Source organism: Enhydra lutris, unplaced genomic scaffold (genome assembly GCF_002288905.1).
Source record: "Enhydra lutris kenyoni isolate GAN:26980312 unplaced genomic scaffold, ASM228890v2 scaffoldscaffold68, whole genome shotgun sequence".
Lineage (NCBI taxonomy): Eukaryota > Metazoa > Chordata > Mammalia > Carnivora > Mustelidae > Enhydra > Enhydra lutris.
Genome location: NW_019154152.1, coordinates 8003671 through 8021474, shown reverse-complemented (window position 1 = coordinate 8021474; position 17804 = coordinate 8003671).

The following is a 17804-nucleotide window of genomic DNA, read 5'->3' as shown; positions in this document are numbered from 1 at the left end:
GCATTCCCACCAACAGCGTAGGAGGGTTCCCCTTTCTCCACATCCTCGCCAGCATCTGTCATTTCCTGACTTGTTAATTTTAGCCATTCTGACTGGTGTGAGGTGGTATCACATTGTGGTTTTGATTTGTATTTCCCCGATGCCAAATGATATGGAGCACTTTTTCATGTGTCTGTTGGCCATCTGGATGTCTTCTTTGCAGAAATGTCTGTTCATGTCTTCTGCCCATTTCTTGATTGGATTATTTGTTCTTTGGGTGTTGAGTTTACTAAGTTCTTTATAGATTTTGGACACTAGCCCTTTATCTGATATGTCGTTTGCAAATACCTTCTCCCATTCTGTCAGTTGTCTTTTGGTTTTGCTAACTGCTTCCTTTGCTGTGCAAAAGCTTTTGATCTTGATAAAATCCCAATAGTTCATTTTTGCCCTTGCTTCCCTTGCCTGTGGCAATGTTCCTAGGAAGATGTTGCTGCTGCTAAGGTCGAAGAGGTTGCAGCCTGTGTTCTCCTCAAGGATTTTGATGGACTCTTTTCTCACATTGAGGTCCTTCATCCATTTTGAGTCTATTTTTGTGTGTGGTGTAAGGAAATGGTCCAATTTCATTTTTCTGCATGTGGCTGTCCAATTTTCCCAACACCATTTGTTGAAGAGGCTGTCTTTTTTCCATTGGACATTCTTTCCTGCTTTGTCAAAGATTAGTTGACCATAGAGTGGAGGGTGTATTTCTGGGCTCTCTATTCTGTTCCATTGTTCTATGTGTCTGTTTTTGTGCCAGTACCATGCTGTCTTGATGATGACAGCTTTGTAATAGAGCTTGAAGTCTGGAATTGCAATGCCACCAACTTTGGCTTTCTTTTTCAATATTCCTTTGGCTCTTCGAGGTCTTCTCTGGTTCCATATAAATTTTAGGATTATTTGTTCCATTTCTTTGAAAAAAATGGATGGGATTTTGATAGGAATTGCATTAAATGCGTAGATTGCTTTAGGTAGCATAGACATTTTCACAATATTTATTCTTCCAATCCATGAGCATGGAACATTTTTCCATTTCTTTGTGTCTTCCTCAATTTCTTTCATGAGTACTTTATAGTTTTCTGAGTATGAATTTTTAGCCTCTTTGGTTAGGTTTATTCCTAGGTATCTTATAGATTTGGGTGCAATTGTAAATGGGATGGACTCCTTAATTTCTCTTTCTTCTGTCTTGTTGTTGGTGTAGAGAAATGCAACTGATTTCTGTGCATTTGATTTTATATCCTGACACTTTCCTAAGTTCCTGTACAAGTTCTAGCAGTTTTGGAGTGGAGTCTTTTGGGTTTTCCACATATAGTATCATATCATCTGCGAAGAGTGATAGTTTGACTTCTTCTTTGCCGATTTGGATGCCTTTAATTTCCTTTTGTTGTCTGATTGCTGAGGCTAGGACTTCTAGTACTATGTTGAATGGCAGTGGTGATAATGGACATCCCTGCCGTGTTCCTGACCTTAGCGGAAAAGCTTTCAGTTTTTCTCCATTGAGAATGATATTTGCTGTGGGTTTTTCATAGATGGCTTTGATAATATTGAGGTATGTGCCCACTTTCCCTACACTTTGAAGAGTTTTGATCAGGAGGGGATGCTGTACTTTGTCAAATGCTTTTTCAGCATCTATGGAGAGTATCATATGGTTCTTGTTCTTTCTTTTATTAATGTGTTGTATCACATTGATTGATTTGCGGATGTTGAACCAACCTTGCAGCCCTGGAATAAATCCCACTTGGTCGTGGTGAATAATCCTTTTAATGTACTGTTGAATCCTATTGGCTAGTATTTTGGCGAGAATTTTTGCATCTGTGTTCATCAAGGATATTGGTCTGTAGTTCTCTTTTTTGATGGGATCCTTGTCTGGTTTTGGGATCAAGGTGATGCTAGCCTCATAAAATGAGTTTGGAAGTTTTCCTTCCATTTCTATTTTTTGGAACAGTTTCAGGAGAAGAGGAATTAGTTCTTCTTTAAATAGTAGAATTCCCCTGGGAAGCTGTCTGGCCCTGGGCTTTTGTTTGTTTGGAGATTTTTGATGACTGTTTCAATCTCCTTACTGGTTATGGGTCTGTTCAGGTTTTCTATTTCTTCCTGGTTCAGTTGTGGTAGTTTATATGTCTCTAGGAATGCATCCATTTCTTCCAGATTCTCAAATTTGTTGGCATAGAGTTGCTCATAGTATGTTCTTATAATTGTCTGTATTTCTTTGGTGTTTGTTGGGATCTCTCCTCTTTCATTCATGATTTTATTTATTTGGGTCCTTTCTCTTTTCTTTTTGATAAGTCTGGCCAGGGGTTTATCAATCTTATTAATTCTTTCAAAGAAACAGCTCCTAGTTTCGTTGATTTGTTCTATTGTTTTTTTGGTCTCTATTTCATTGATTTCTGCTCTGATCTTTATGATTTCTCTTCTCCTGCTGGGATTAGAGTTTTTTTCTTGTTCTTTCTCCAGCTCCTTTAGGTGTAGGGTTAGGTTGTGTACCTGAGACCTTTCTTGTTTCTTGAGAAAGGCTTGTACCACTATATATTTTCCTCTCAGGACTGCCTTTGTTGTGTCCCACAGATTTTGAACCATTGTGTTTTCATTTTCATTTGTTTCCATGGATTTTTTTCAATTCTTCTTTAATTTCCTGGTTGACCCATTTACTTTTTAGAAGGATGCTGTTTAGTCTCCATGTATTTGTGTTCTTTCCAAATTTCCTATTGTAATTGAGTTCTAGCTTCAGAGCATTGTGGTCTGAAAATATGCAGAATGATCCCAATCTTTTGATACCGGTTGAGACCTGATTTAGGATGAGGATGTGATCTATTCTGGAGAATGTTCCATGTGCACTAGAGAAGAATGTGTATTCTGTTGCTTTGGTATGAAATGTTCTGAATATATCTGTGATGTTCATCTGGTCCAGTGTGTCATTTCAGGACTTGATTTCCTTGTTGATCTTTTGCTTGCATGATCTGTCCATTTCAGTGTGGGGAGTGTTTAAGTCCCCTACTGTTCTTGTATTATTGTTGATGTGTTTCTTTGATTTTGTTATTAATTGGTTATATAGTTGGCTGCTCCCACGTTAGGGGCATAGATATTTAAAATTGTTAGATCTTCTTGTTGGACAGACCCTTTGAGTATGATTTAGTGTCCTTCCTCATCTCTTATTATAGTCCTTGGCTTAAAATCTATTGATCTGATATAAGGATTGCCACTCCTGCTTTCTTTTGATGTCCATTAGCATGGTAAATTCTCTTCCACCCCCTCACTTTAAATCTGGAGGTGTCTTCGGGTTTAAAATGAGTTTCTTGTAGGCAACATATAGATGGGTTTTGTTTTCTTATCCATTCTGATACCCTGTGTCTTTTGATTGGGGCATTTAGCCCATTAACATTCAGGGTAACTATTGAGAGATATGAATTTAGTACCATTGTATTGCCTGTAAGGTGACTGTTACTGTATATTGTCTCTGTTCCTTTCTGATCTACTACTTTTAGGGTCTCTCTTTGATTAGAGGACCCCTTTCAATATTTCCTGTAGAGCTGGTTTAGTGTTTGCAAATTCTTTCAGTTTTTGTTTGTCCTGGAAGCTTTTAATCTCTCCTTCTATTTTCAATGATAGCTTAGCTGGATATAGTATTCTTGGCTGCATGTTTTTCTCGTTTAGTGCTCGTTTAGTGTTTTTCTCGTTATTTAGTGAATATATCATGCCAGCTCTTTCTGGCCTGCCAGGTCTCTGTGGATAAGTCTGCTGCCAATCTAATATTTTTACCATTGTATGTTACAGACTTATTTTCCTGGGCTGCTTTCGGGATTTTCTCTTTGTCACTAAGACTTGTAAATTTTACAATTAGGTGACGGGGTGTGGACCTATTCTTATTGATTTTGAGGGGGGTTCTCTGAACCTCCTGGATTTTGATGCTTGTTCTCTTTGCCATATTGGGGAAATTCTCTCCAATACTTCTCTCCAATATACCTTCTGCTCCCCTCTCTCTTTCTTCTTCTTCTGGAATCCCAATTACTCTAATGTTGTTTCGTCTTATGGTGTCACTTATCTCTCGAATTCTCCCCTCGTGATCCAGTACCTGTTTGTCCTTCTTTTGCTCAGCTTCTTTATTCTCTGTGATTTGGTCTTCTATATCACTAATTCTATCTTTTGCCTCATTTATCCTAGCAGTGAGAGCCTCCATTTTTTATTGCACCTCATTAATAGCTTTTTTTATTTCAACTTGGTTAGATTTTAGTTCTTTTATTTCTCCAGAAAGGGCTTTTATATCTCCTGAGAGGTTTTCTCTAATATCTTCCATGCCTTTTTCGATCCTGGCTAGAACCTTGAGAATCGTCATTCTGAACTCTAGATCTGACATAGTACCAATGTCTGTATTGATTAGGTCCCTAGCCTTCGGTACTGCCTCTTGTTCTTTTTTGTGTGGTGAATTTTTCCGCCTTGTCATTTTGTCCAGATAAGAGTATATGAAGGAGCAAGTAAAATACTAAAAGGGTGTCAAAGACCCCAGGAAAACATGCTTTAACCAAATCAGAAGAGATCCCAACTCATGAGGGGGGAGAAAGGGGATAAAAAGAGGTTCAGAAAAAAAAAAAGGAAAGAAACAATTAAAAAAAGAAAACGAATAAAGAAAAAATATAAAAAAGAAAAGAATATATATATATATATATATTAGATAAACTAGTTAAAAAACGTTAAAAAAAAGAAAAGTGTAAAAGTTAAAAAAAATTTAGCAGAAGAGAGAAAAAAAATTGTAAAAGAAAAAAAAATTCAATTAACTGTAAGACTAAAGAATCATGGGGAGAAAGCCATAAATTCCATGCTTTGCTTTCTCCTCCTCTGGAATTCCGATGCTCTCCTTGGTATTGAACCTGCACTCCTTGGTAGGTGAACTTGGTCCTGGCTGGATTTCTTGTTAATCTTCTGGGGGAGGGGCCTGTTGTAGTGATTCTCAAGTGTCTTTGCCCCAGGTGGAATTGCACCGCCCTTAGTAGGGGCCGGACTAAGTAATCCACCCGGGCTTGCTTTCGGAAGCTTTTGTTCCCTGAGCACTTTCCATAGAGTTCTGGAGGATGGGAATGAAAATGTCGGCCTCCCGGTCTCCGGCCCGGAGGAGCCGAGAGCTCGGGGCCCCACTCCTCAGTGCGCCCTCAGAGAACAGCGCCCATTTACTCCCATCTCCCTGGCCTCCGGCCACGCTCCGAGCTCACCCAGCCTGTGACTGGTTCAAGGTAACCCCGAGCTGAGAGCTCACTCCTCAGCTCTGTCTCTGTAGCCGGCTTCCCCGTTCTAATACCTGCAAGCTCTGCGACACTCAGACACCCCCGATGCTTCTGTGACCCTGCAGGACCTGAAGCCACGCTGACCCCACGTGGGCTTCACCCCAGTTTAGCCTCTGGAGCGATGTCCCTCAGCGGAACAGACTTTTAAAAGTCCCGATTTTGTGCTCCGTTGCTCCGCTGCTTGCCGGGAGCAGGCCCCTCCCCCCCGCAGTCTATCTTCCCAACGCTTTGGATTCACTTCTCCGCCAGTCCTACCTTTCAGAAAGTGGTTGATTTTCTGTTTCTAGAATTGCTGTTCTTCTTCTCTTCGATCTCCCATTGGATTTGTAGGTGTTTGCAATCTTTAGATAAGCTATCTAGCTGATCTCCTGCTACCTGAAGTAGTCTCAGCCTGCTACTTCTCTGCCATCTTGTCTCCTGCTCAACTAAGTTATAAGTTTTTATACCCTCTTCCTCAGTATGTTCTGTCAATTAACTAAATGTTAACAATTTCTCACTAGACTTTTATTTATTATTCTTTTTTCACATTAACTGCTCAGATTAAGACAGTCCATATTCTGGAGAGCGAGCAAAAAGTAAACAGAAACCTGGAGTCATGACCATGGACTGGCCAGCACAATGGCACAAAATATTAAAAAGGGAAAACATGCTTCCTTACTGTTAGTAAAAAAGCTGTCAATTAGGGTTGTGTTTGCTGTATATAAAGGACAACAGAGTATAGTGGTTAGCCAAACTGGGTACACACACACAAGGAATCAGGCAGTTCAGAGATATTAAGAGAGCTCTCTTGTGCCATCAGGTGACCCGCCTCTTTCTACTTTCTGCTCAGCCATTCTAACTATGCTACTATACTCCAAATTCAACTCCATATTCCAGAGAAGAAGGAAGAAATTTTTTTTTTAAAGATTTTATTTATTTATTTATTTGACAGAGAGAGATCACAAGTAGACGGAGAGGCAGGCAGAGAGAGAGAGAGAGAGAGAGGGAAGCAGGCTCCCTGCTGAGCAGAGAGCCCGATGCGGGACTCGATCCCAGGACCCTGAGATCATGACCTGAGCCGAAGGCAGCGGCTTAACCCACTGAGCCACCCAGGCGCCCTGAGGAAGAAATTTAAAGGAACTCTCAATAGGCTTTTACTTACATCTGACTGGTCAGAAATGAGTCTGATGTTCATCTCTAGTTGCAAGAAAGACTCATAAGTCAAGTCTTTTAGATTCCCAGGCTCTGTGATAGTGGCAAGTTATGCAAAGGTGGGTTTGAGTAAGTTCTGAATAAACTAATTCACAGTAAAAACATAATACACATAATATTCTTTTTATGCAATATTTTCAAAAATTGATAACGTATTGGGCCATGAAGAAAGTCTTAAAAATTCCAAAGAGTGAATAAGTTCCAAAAATATCTGAATCAATATGATAAACTCAACACTTACTACAGCTTCTTATTCCCACTCCGAAACCTAGCAATCACTAAGAACATATGCAATAATATATCAATAGCATCAACTAATAATGCTGAACAAATGGAGAACCACTGATAACACACAGACACACACATACAAAATGGGGAAACTCCAAAGACGAAAAGCAATTGTGCTGGAATTGTGGAAAAATGAAAGCCCAAATGGTGCATTATAGATTCAGACTGAGAAATGCCTAAGAGAAGCAGAGGCCCATGAGAAAACCAACTCAGTGATGAATGAGTAGCAAAGTAGAAGTATTCAGGGAGGTCCCTCCTGCTGCACATATACTCCTGAACCAAGAAATAGGCCAAAAGTCAAGAAACAGTGGCAGGTGTTCCAGAACATTGGAGGCTGGGTCATAAAACATAACAGTGACCTACATGGCTGCAAATTACCATACCCATGAAGCATGGGGAATAAGCTCAAGCATAAATCAAGATATTAGCATACCTCATATCTCTCGTGAAACAGGTTTCATGAAACAAATACAGAAATCCCAAGATTGCCTACTACAAAGAAAACCAACCAGACAGAGACAAAAAAGGATTGGTCTAAACTTTACACAGGTTTCTTCCTGACAATAAGCCCCCGGTCTCCGTTTTCTTTGGGCATTTGCTTCAGAAAACTTGTAACTGTAAATTTTTTCTTTGCTCCTTTGCAGTGTATATGCCTTCCAACCTCTAGCAAGTTTTTGCAGCCTAGGAAATATCTTTCTTAAGAATCTGGGAACTGTCTCCTGAAGTATAAACACTGAAAGAGATAGCACCCCATTTCCCAGTCCCTGTAGAGGGTACCAGCCTAACTTCTAAGAGTGCCATTTGGCAAACACAGACGGCCTAATCACAGACAAAACCATTGGCAATCTCAGGAATAATTCAATGTACTTGACACATCCATTGATCAACCTCCCTGAAGTCCTCCAGTACATTTCCACTTGTACACTACATGGCTTAAACTCCGTCCACCTGACACCTTAACCCAGCTCAACCCTGCCTTTGGTGTTAGTGGAACTAGGTATCCAGACTTGATCTGTGCTCTCTTCCCCTTTGCTGGCAATCATATAAGAATAGTACAACTTTCTCTTGCTCATCCTGTCCAGTGCAATTTTATTTAAAACTAAATACAACCAGATACTTGAGCAAAATCAACACAAAAGAGTGGCATTAAAGTCAATAAGTAAAACTCACACCTAAAGAGATAGGATAAATTCAACATCATCATCAAAAAAGCTCCTTTCAAGGTAAATTACTCTGTAACAACTCTCTACTTCAGGATTCCAAGGACCCAAGCTTTCACATCCTCAGTGGTGACAAGTGCTGTTACTAGCCCTAGGTAACTACACTATCACTTAGGATTTTACTACTGATGTCCTTACTAATCCCGTTGTAAATAAAGCCTTCTTAAATATTCTAATTCAACTAATTTGAATTATTCTATTCAAATTATTTTAATTTGAGAAATAATTAGTGCTGGCAAGAATGTGGAGAAAATGGAACACTTGTACACTGTTGGTGGGAATGTAAATTGGTACAGCCACTATCAAAAACAGTACAGAGATTCCTCAAAAAATTAAAAATAGAATACTATATAATTCATCAATTCCACTTCTTGGTATTTATCCAAAGAAAATGAAAACACTAACTCAAAAACATATATGCATTTCCATATTCATTTCAGCATTATTTGCAATAACAAAGATATGGAAACAACTTAAGTGTCCATCAATGGATGAATGGATAAAAAAGATGCAACACACACACACACACACACACAGAAATACTATTCAGTCATAAAAACAGAAATCTTGCAGTTTACAACATGATGGACTTTGAGGGCATTATGCTGAGTGAAATTAGGTCAGACGGAGAAAGACAAATACTATATAATCTCACTTATATGTAGGATTTAAAAAAAGGAAGCTCATTGATATAGAGAATAGGCAGTGATGGTGGTTGCCAGATGCAGGAATGAGGTGGCAAAATGCACAGGAAAGGAGTCAAAAGTTACAAACTTATAGTTATAAAATAAATAAGTCCTGGGGATGTGAGGGATAGCATGGTGACTATATTTAATAATACTAGACTGCATATTTGAAAGTTCCTAAGAGAGAGTAACTCTTAAAAGTCATCACAAGGGGCACCTGGGTGGCTCAGTGGGTTAAAGCCTCTGCTTTCAGCTCAGGTCATGATCCCAGGGCCCTGGGATCGAGCCCCACTTCGGGCTCTCTGCTCAGCAGGGAGCCTGCCTTCCTCTCTCTCTGCCTGCCTCTCTGCCTACTTGTGATCTCTGTCAAATAAATTTAAAAAAAAAGTCATCACAAGAAAAAAAATCGTTACTATACATAGTGGTGGATGGTAACTGGATTTATTTTGGTGATCATTTCCCAATATATACAAATGTTAAATCATTATGTTGTACACCTGAAACTAATATAATATTATATGTCAATTATACTTCAATTAAGAAGTTTTTCAAATTACTCTAATTTGAGTGGGCCATCTGTTCCCTATTAGTACTCTATCTACTGCAACGCTCATTCAATTAGGCAAAATGGAAGTCATTAGCAAAACCAGTTTCAATGTAGCAGTAGGATAGATTTTTAGTTATAAATATAAAGATGAGGAATTGAGAGCAATATACGAAGATGACTCTTACAAGAGACTGAGTCAGGGAAAGATAGATGCTGGCGATACGGGGTGTGGCTGAGAAGTGCCATGGAAAGACCCAGGCAGAAGTGTGTGCAGAAGAGATATTCTGTGAAGTGTTCAGTCCTTGGAATCCTCAAACATTGAGGTAGAAGATTCAGGAGAGTGGAAGACTGTGGACACAGGGTACGGAAGATATAGTGCCTTCTGCTATATCACTTGGTATGATACATTACAAAACAATTAGAGGATAACAAGATTTCACCTTTTCCTTTGTGCAATCCAACACAGAAAACTGCATCAAGCTGAGAGTGAGCATCCTAGGATATAACACACACAAACACACATACACACACTCCTAACACCCACCAGATTCCTACCCTCAATCACAACTTTCTGAGTTCAGACAAAGCTCTTTTTACCACTTCACCATAGCTCATAAGCTACAGCCCTTCTGCCCACTTTCACAGTCAAATTTCATGTCCTTCTCAAAGTAAAGTGTTGTCTTCATTACAGTATTTGTATTTCCTTAACCATTTAACATGTGTCAAACTCTGCTAGGTTTATCCTAGTTCTCTATCTTTTTCATGTGTCACTGGTAACATTTCTGAGTATTGCATTCCTAATTCCATTTTTCCATAAATCCTGTGGTTTCTCATGTGTAGTTTTGCATAGCACAGTGATTTTGAAGAACTCCTGCATTCTATTACAACAGAACTGACTACTTGCTAGAGTGAGTGGAGAGGAAACCAAGTTTAGACCAAAAGGGCAAACACAGTTTCTTCTGACAATTCAACCTGGCAGAGCTGTCCACCTCCTGGGCCCATGTCCTGGGACTAGGTTTGTTCCCAGAGCAGCCAAGACAGGCCTCCAAGTCACCGGGGAACCTCCTGTTGGAGTGAGACATCTGCTCCAGGGGCAGCTGGATGGCAATGAGGAGTGCCATGGGGTGAGCCCGGGTTGGGGTTGGGGGCCGACCAAAACCAGATGATTTCAGACCTGTGATTCACATCCAAAACCCCAGGAGCGGTAGGAAAGGGACACATCTGCTCTGAGCAACAAAAGGCCCAGCATAAGCAGCAGCAGCCAGGAGAGGGGAAGTAGCCCAGAAGGAAGAACCAGCCTGGAGGCATCTTCATGGCCCCTCCTGCAGTAGTAAGTAAATCAGCCACTATCATGGACTCTGGGAGGGGAATCAGTGGAGACAGTTCTCCTCTCAGGATTCTGTCCCTGTCTATGAATCTGGCTCACTGTCCTTGGATTTCTCAACTTGCCTTTCTTTACCTTCCAACAATCTCTTCACCTGGGCAGAGGTTAAGAGCTCTAATCTGGGAATTTGTGGCTAAGTTCTGACATGGCTATATTGCAGACAGTGGGGCTCTCCAGCCAGGGGAATGTGCAAAGAAAACCCCTTGGTTGCCACAGTGTCAGGCACACAGGAACTGCTCAGTAAAGCTTTGGTGAGTAAACGACCAAGGTAAGTGATTCTTGAATGATAAATTATAAGGCAAAGATCCCCAAAATAAAAGGATATTATGAATCATGAGTCTCAATTCTTCAATGATCTGGAACTATTATAGTATATAAAACACATTCTTAATTGGTTTTATTTGTAAAGCACAAAAGCCAGCACCATTCTCAATGTAGAATATTTTATTAAATCAACCAATGGGGGGAAAATGAGATTGGCTGGTAGCACTGTTTTATGTTGTTCTGATTAAAACAAAGCAGAAAAACATAAATGAGAGTTATATTTGGAAAAGAGAGTTCCAAATTATCATATTGATAACACTAGTGAGGTCTTACTAGAAAATCAAAGAGAAAAAAATGAAAAAGGATTTATAGTGAACAATAAAATAGTGAAGTTAATCCAAAGCAAAATAGAAATCAGCAAGTTTCCAATGTACTAGCAACAATTAATTAGAAAATAAACTCTAGAGGGGCACCTGGGTGGCTCAATCAGTTGCATGTCCAACTTTTGATTTCAGATGTCATGATCTCAATAAATAAAATCTTTTAAAAAAAGAAAGAAAAGAAATGTAAGGTTTTATAGGCGAGATAAACACAACACCAGGTGAAGTGGGTGCAAGGCAAGATTTATTAAAGGCACTATCCTGCGAAGTTTCAGGGCTCAGGAGAAGGGGAGTCAGGAAAGTTGCACCGGGAGGAGGTGGGCACCCTCGGGCCAGGTTCTGCGACTCTGGAAAGCAGAGTGGGGGAAGTCGCGCTGGGAGGGAGTTGGCTGGGGTCTTTTATCTGTCTCCTGCATAGGTATCGGGTTACCTATGGAGACATGACATGGGCATACATCCTTTTGGCTGGAGAGTCAAGGGTTGGGGGGGGCGGAGGTAGGCTGGAAGAAGGCAAGACCCTGCAGCGAGACCCCGCGGCGGTCATTTCCATTGCTCTTCCTGCACTCCGTTCCTCCGGAGCCGCACTCCTGGAGCCCGCCGACCCAACATTCCGACTTTTTTGGTGTAATAGGGGCGGCGACTCAGATCTGGCTACTTCCTGCTGGCAAAGGGGCATCGTCATAGGGTCCTTCGGATGTGGGTAGGCGGGTATAGGGATGCAGGAGCTGTTGGTTGACAGTGACCCTGGAAACCTCACGGATGCGTTCCTGAATGAAGCAAAGAACACAGGGGGCAATTAGTGCTAATAGGCAGAGGAGAATAAGGGGATTTAGGATTGGAAGGAGCCAGGTCATTGAGAGGGGTTTATTCCAAGGCGATGCCAGCCACCAAGGGAGTCAAGAATTTTTGCCAGGGCACCGATATTGGTTTCGACTATACCAGATTCTTTGATATAATAGCAGCATTCTTCATTGAGGAATAAGCAGGTCCCTCCCTTGTCTGCAGTGAGCAGGTCCAGGGCTCGCCGGTTCTGTAGGGCTACCTGGGCCACTGAAGTAATCTGCTGTTGTAGGGATGCCAAAGACTCGGCTGAGGCCTCCACGGCTGTTCGGAGCTGTTCGGATAAATCTCTGGTGGCATCTATGGAGTGAGCTAGGGCCCCAAGGAGACCCCAATAACCAGGGGAAGAAACACAGCCTTTTTCTGTCGCTGGAGGGGGTCAGCTTGTGTGTAGATGGTTAGTTGGCGGACTAGGGATGTTGGGATGCATAGGAGGGTGCAGAGAACTTAGGGGATTTTGACAGAGTGCCATTGCACCAAAAGAAACCTCCCGGATGGGGCACCTGAGTGGCTCAGTGGGTTAAAGCCTCTGCCTTCGGCTCAGGTCATGATCCCAGGGTCCTGGGATCGAGCCCCGCATCGGGCTCTCTGCTCAGCGGGGAGCCTGCTTCCTCCTCTCTCTCTCTGCCTGCCTCTCTGCCTACTTGTGATCTCTGTCTGTCAAATAAATAAATAAAAAATCTTAAAAAAAAAAAAAAAAAAAAAGAAACCTCCCGGAGGAGCATGAGTAGGGGAGGATGAATTAGTCAAATTGCATAAGGAAGGGTTTGGGGATGAGTAGCAGAATGGGAGTACTGGGTTTTGAGGATCAACAAATAGGGGAACGTCCTGTAGAGTGATGGGTGCCGAAGAGGTAAGAGTGGGAGTGGTTATTTCGAAAGGGTGTGGTAAGGGTACCACGATAAGGGGGTTGGCCCCGAGAGCTGCACAGATGAAGCAGTGGGACAGGTTGCCCATACCAGAAAGGTTAGTCAGAGTAAGGCCTTGTTGAATCAGTTTAAGCCAGGAAAATGGGTCAGAATCCTGAGTAGGAGAGGGGAGTAGGGCGTTTCGGATTGCTTGTTCCTGGGCCTGGATGGACCATGACTGGCTCTGGAGGTCCTGAGGATTTGGGGGAGTGTTTCTAACATAAGCCCAGTAGATGTGCAGGGAGGCCGTTGGATATAAATCAGAGGGCCATGTGTATAGTTTGGCCTCAACTCCAGTAGCCCATCGTGGATCCCAAGGGTTGGGGATGGTGAAGTACCAAGCACTACTCCCATCAGTGGTGAAGCAATATTGGGAGCTCTGGTTTCCATAAATATCTAGTCGGGCCTTGTGCATTTTGCAGTAGGTATATGGGCAGCCCCCGTTTGTCTGGACCCAGTATGTTCGGCAGTTAGGATGAGTTTGGTCATAGATGAAGCAGATAGTGAGGTTGGAGTGCCCCCGCCGAATGGAAAGGAAGGCAGGGATGGTGAAGTTGATAGAGGCCTGGCATCCTCCAGGCTGGCAATTGGTGGTAGCTAGTAGGCTAGACCGGGCAGTCTCCCCATGGGTCCAGTTTTCCCTCAGGTAAAAGCACCACCTGAACTCAGGTGTGATGGACAAGTGGCTAGAGAGGGTTAGGAGGAAGGGGAGAGTGAGGAGAAGTGCAGGAAATCCACAACCGCATTGGCCCCAGGGTTTGGGAAGTCCAGCCATCCTGTGGTGGGTCTGGTTTTAGATTGGAAATGTGTACCCATGGGTGGTGTCCTAGGAGTTTTGCCGCTGTGGGAGTTGTGAGAATAACAGTATGGGGGCCGGTCCACCTGGGCTGTAAGGACGTTGGGTGAAGTTCTCGTAGGAGAACTTGGTCCCCAGGATTTAGGGCCTGGGGGAAGTCTCCGCCCGGGCTGTCGGGGGGGGAGGGGGATGGTTGAATCTGCATGAGCCCTTAGGAGGGCTCGTAAGAGGGTCAAATAGGAGAGATAGGATAGGAGGGGTGGAGGAGAGGCAGGCAGGTTGTGATTAAGCAGGAAGGGCCTGCCGTATAGGAGCTCAAAGGGGCTGAGTCCTGACGGGCCGTGAGGGGAGGCCCTAAGGCAGGTGAGCACTAGTGGGAGAAGGGTTGGCCAAGAGAGGCGGGTTTCAAGAGTGAGTTTGGTGAGTTGTTCCTTGAGGAGGCCATTGGCCCTCTCCACCTTACCCGAGGATTGGGGGTGATAGGGGATATGGAGTTTCCAGGTGATGTTGAGGCTCTCGGAGATCTGTTGTGTGATGCTGGAGATGAAGGCCGGTCCATTGTCCGATTGTAGGGTTTGAGGGAGTCCAAACCTCGGGATAATGTGCTCAATGAGAACGGCGGTGACCACGTCTGCTGTTTCCCTAGTGGTGGGGAATGCCTCGATCCAGCCTGTGAAGGTGTCCACAAGAGTTAGTAGATATCTAAAGGTTTTGTGTCGAGGCATGTGAGTGAAGTCTAGTTGCCAGTCCTCGCCTGGCTGATGCCCTCGGAGCTGGTGGGTGGGTCCCGGTCTGCGGAGGCCGCCCTGGGCATTGACCGCAGAACAGGTTCTGCAGGCCTGGTGTACCTCCTTAATGGTCTTTTGGAGGAGGGGGTGGTGAAAGAGAGGTTGGAGAAATTGGTATAGGGCCTTTGGACTGATGTGAAGAGACTGGTGGATGTCAGTAATGAGGGTGTGGATTAGGCTGTTCGGGAGGGCAATTTTGTCCTGGACAAAATACCATCCCTTGTCACCCAACCTGCCACCTAATGTTTTGAGGGCCCGAGTCTCCTCATCAGTGTACGAGGGACTGTGAGGAGTTTTGAGAAACAGGAGAGGGGCTGGGGAGGAGTTTAAGGCCATTTGTTGGGCAATAGAGTCAGCCTTGTTGTTCCCCAAAGAGATGGGGTCCTTAGAGGCCTGATGGCCATGGCAGTGGACAATAGCCACCTCAGTAGGTTACTTGAGAGCCTCAAGGAGTTTGGCAATAAGAGGCCCGTTGACTATGGGGGTTCCCTTGGTTGTGAGAAATCCCCTTTCTCGCCAGAGGACAGAGTCAGTGTGGGTAATAAGGAAAGCATATTTAGAGTCAGTATAAATAGTGACCCGTTGGCCCTCAGATAAGTGAAGGGCCCTGGTAAGATCCACGAGTTCTGCCTTTTGAGAAGTAGTCCCAATGGGAAGGGGGGCCGCTTCTATGCATCCAGGGTGACCACTGCATAGGCCGCGTGTCGCCGTCCATCTGGAGCTATGAGGGAGCTCCAATCCACGAACAGAGTGCGATCAGGGTTAGGCAGTGGCCAGTCCGAAAGTCCTGGATGGGAGGGAGAGAGTTCTTCCAAGAGTTGAGAGCAGGAGTGGAGAGGAGTGGGGGCAGACGAAGGTGTTGGCAAGAGAGTGGCAGGATTTAAGCGAGGGGAGACAGAAAATGTGACCTAGGGGTTTTCTATGAATAGCAGGTGGTAGAGTTGGAGATGGGAAGGAGTGAGTTGTGCCAAGGATTTGTGGCTGACTAAGTCCATCAGTCGATGGGGGGAGAAGACTGTGAGGGGCTGTCCTAAGGTAAGTTTGAGGGCCTCCTTTGTAAGAGAAGTGGCTGCCACTAGGGACCTGAGGCAGGGCTGCCATCTCTGGGCAGTGACATCTAGTTGCTTGGAGAGATAGGCCACTGCCCGGTAGGTGGGACCGGTTGGTTGGGACAGAAGGCCAGTGGCCAGCCCAGACCGTTCGTCAGTGAAAAGGTGAAAAGGCTTTGAAGGGTCGGGCAAGGCCAGACTTGGTCCCGAAATGAGGTGGTTCCTGAGCTGGTAGAACAGACGTCTGATGGAACTTGGGTCAGTTAGAGGTCCCTGGGGTGTGTCTTTGGCGGCCCTGTATAAGGGCCGGGCCAGAATGGCAAAATTGGGAATCCAGTGTCTAAAAAAGCCCACCAGTCCTAGAAATGACAGTATATCATCCACATTCTGAGGGGATTGTAGGTCCTGTAGAAGGCAGATACGGTCTCCTGTAAGGGATTTAGAAGTGGGAGTTAGTAATATTCCCAAGTAGGTGACCGAGGGAGTGCAGAGTTGGGCCTTGGCAGGTGTCACTCGGTAACCCTTAGAGCCAAGGAAATTGAGCAGAGTGGTGGTATCCTCCTGAGAGGAGGGGAGGGAAGGGCTGCAGAGGAGGAGATCATCTACATATTGGAGGAGAGTGCTGGCCGCGAGGGTGCACTGTTGGAGATCTCTGGCCAGGGCCTGACCAAAGATGTGAGGGCTATCTCAGAAGCCCTGGGGCAGGACTGTCCAGGTTAGCTGTCCAGAAACATGCATTTCTGGGTCCTCCCAGGTGAAAGCGAAGAGGAAATAGGAGTCCGGATGAAGGGGGATAGTAAAGAATGCGTCCTTGAGATCCAGGACAGAGAAATGGGTAGTTTGTGGGGGAACATTGGAAAGGAGAGTGTAGGGGTTGGGCACAACTGATGGAGTGGGACTACTGCCTCGTTAATAAGTCTCAGGTCCTGTACAAGGCGATAGGCTCCTGAGGGCTTTTTAACGGGCAGGATGGGGGTGTTGCATGGAGAGTTCATGGGGATAAGGAGACCCTGCTGCCGGAGGCGGTCGATAATGGGCTTAAGTCCTCGCCGGTGGGTCATTGAGATAGGGAACTGTGGGTGGGATGGAAATATAGACTTGTCCTTGAGTCATATCCTGACTGGGGTGTGATGGGTTGCTACTATAGGTCTGGAAATATCCCATATCTGCGGGTCTACAGAGGGGAGACAGTCCGGGATAGGGGAGAAGTCAGAGGGGAGCAGAGGGAGGATGAGGTGAGCTGAAGTCGAGGGGGAGAGAGAGAGACAAATGGTGGCCTGAAGTTTGTGGAGGATGTCCCTGCCTAGTAGGGGGACGGGGCAGGAAGGGATAATGAGGAAGGAGTGTGAGAAGGGGAACCCATCCAGGCTGCACGTAAGGGGTGGGGTGGCCTTTGGAGTGGAGGAAGTACCATCAATTCCCATAACTGCAACTGGGGAGGGACGAGTAGGACCTGAGTAGGAAGGCAGGACAGAATAGGTAGACCCTGTGTCCAACAGAAAGGAAATGGACTTACCCACTACCGGAGCGTGACCCTGGGCTCAGCATGGGTGAGAGGGGTGTCCGAGTCTGGGCTCCGTCAGTCATCCTCCAATCCAAGAAGTTGGAAGGCAGGACTTACCGTCTCAGGGTTTCCCCCACGTGGAGGCGCTGGGAATCCCCTGAGGCTGGGGCAGTCCGATTTCCAGTGGCCCATCATGCGGCATTGAGGGCATGGCCTAGTAGGCGCTTTTGGATTGGGGCATTGACGGGCCCAGTGTCCCTCGGCTCCGCACTTGAAACAGGCCCCCAGAGGGATGTGGTTAGGTGCTCCCTTCTGTTGACCCCAAAACCTGCCAGCCTCAGGGCTGCTACCAGGGCTTGGGTCTGCAGTTGGACCTTCTGTTGGGAGTCTGGCTTGGCGCTTAAGTTCTGCTGCCTCCTCTCGGGAGTTAAAGACTTTAAATGCCATTTTCACCAGATCAGAAATGGGAGTTTGAGGGCCCTCCTCCACTTTCTTTAATTTTTTCCGAATGTCGGCAGCTGACTGGGAAATAAAGTGAGTAGCTAAAACAGTCGCCCCTGCCGGAGAAGCTGGGTCTAGGTGAGTGTATTGAGTCAGCGCCTCAGTAAGTCGGTTAAGGAACATGGCCAGGTTCTCATTAAGTTCCTGAATGACCTTCCTAAGTTTATCAT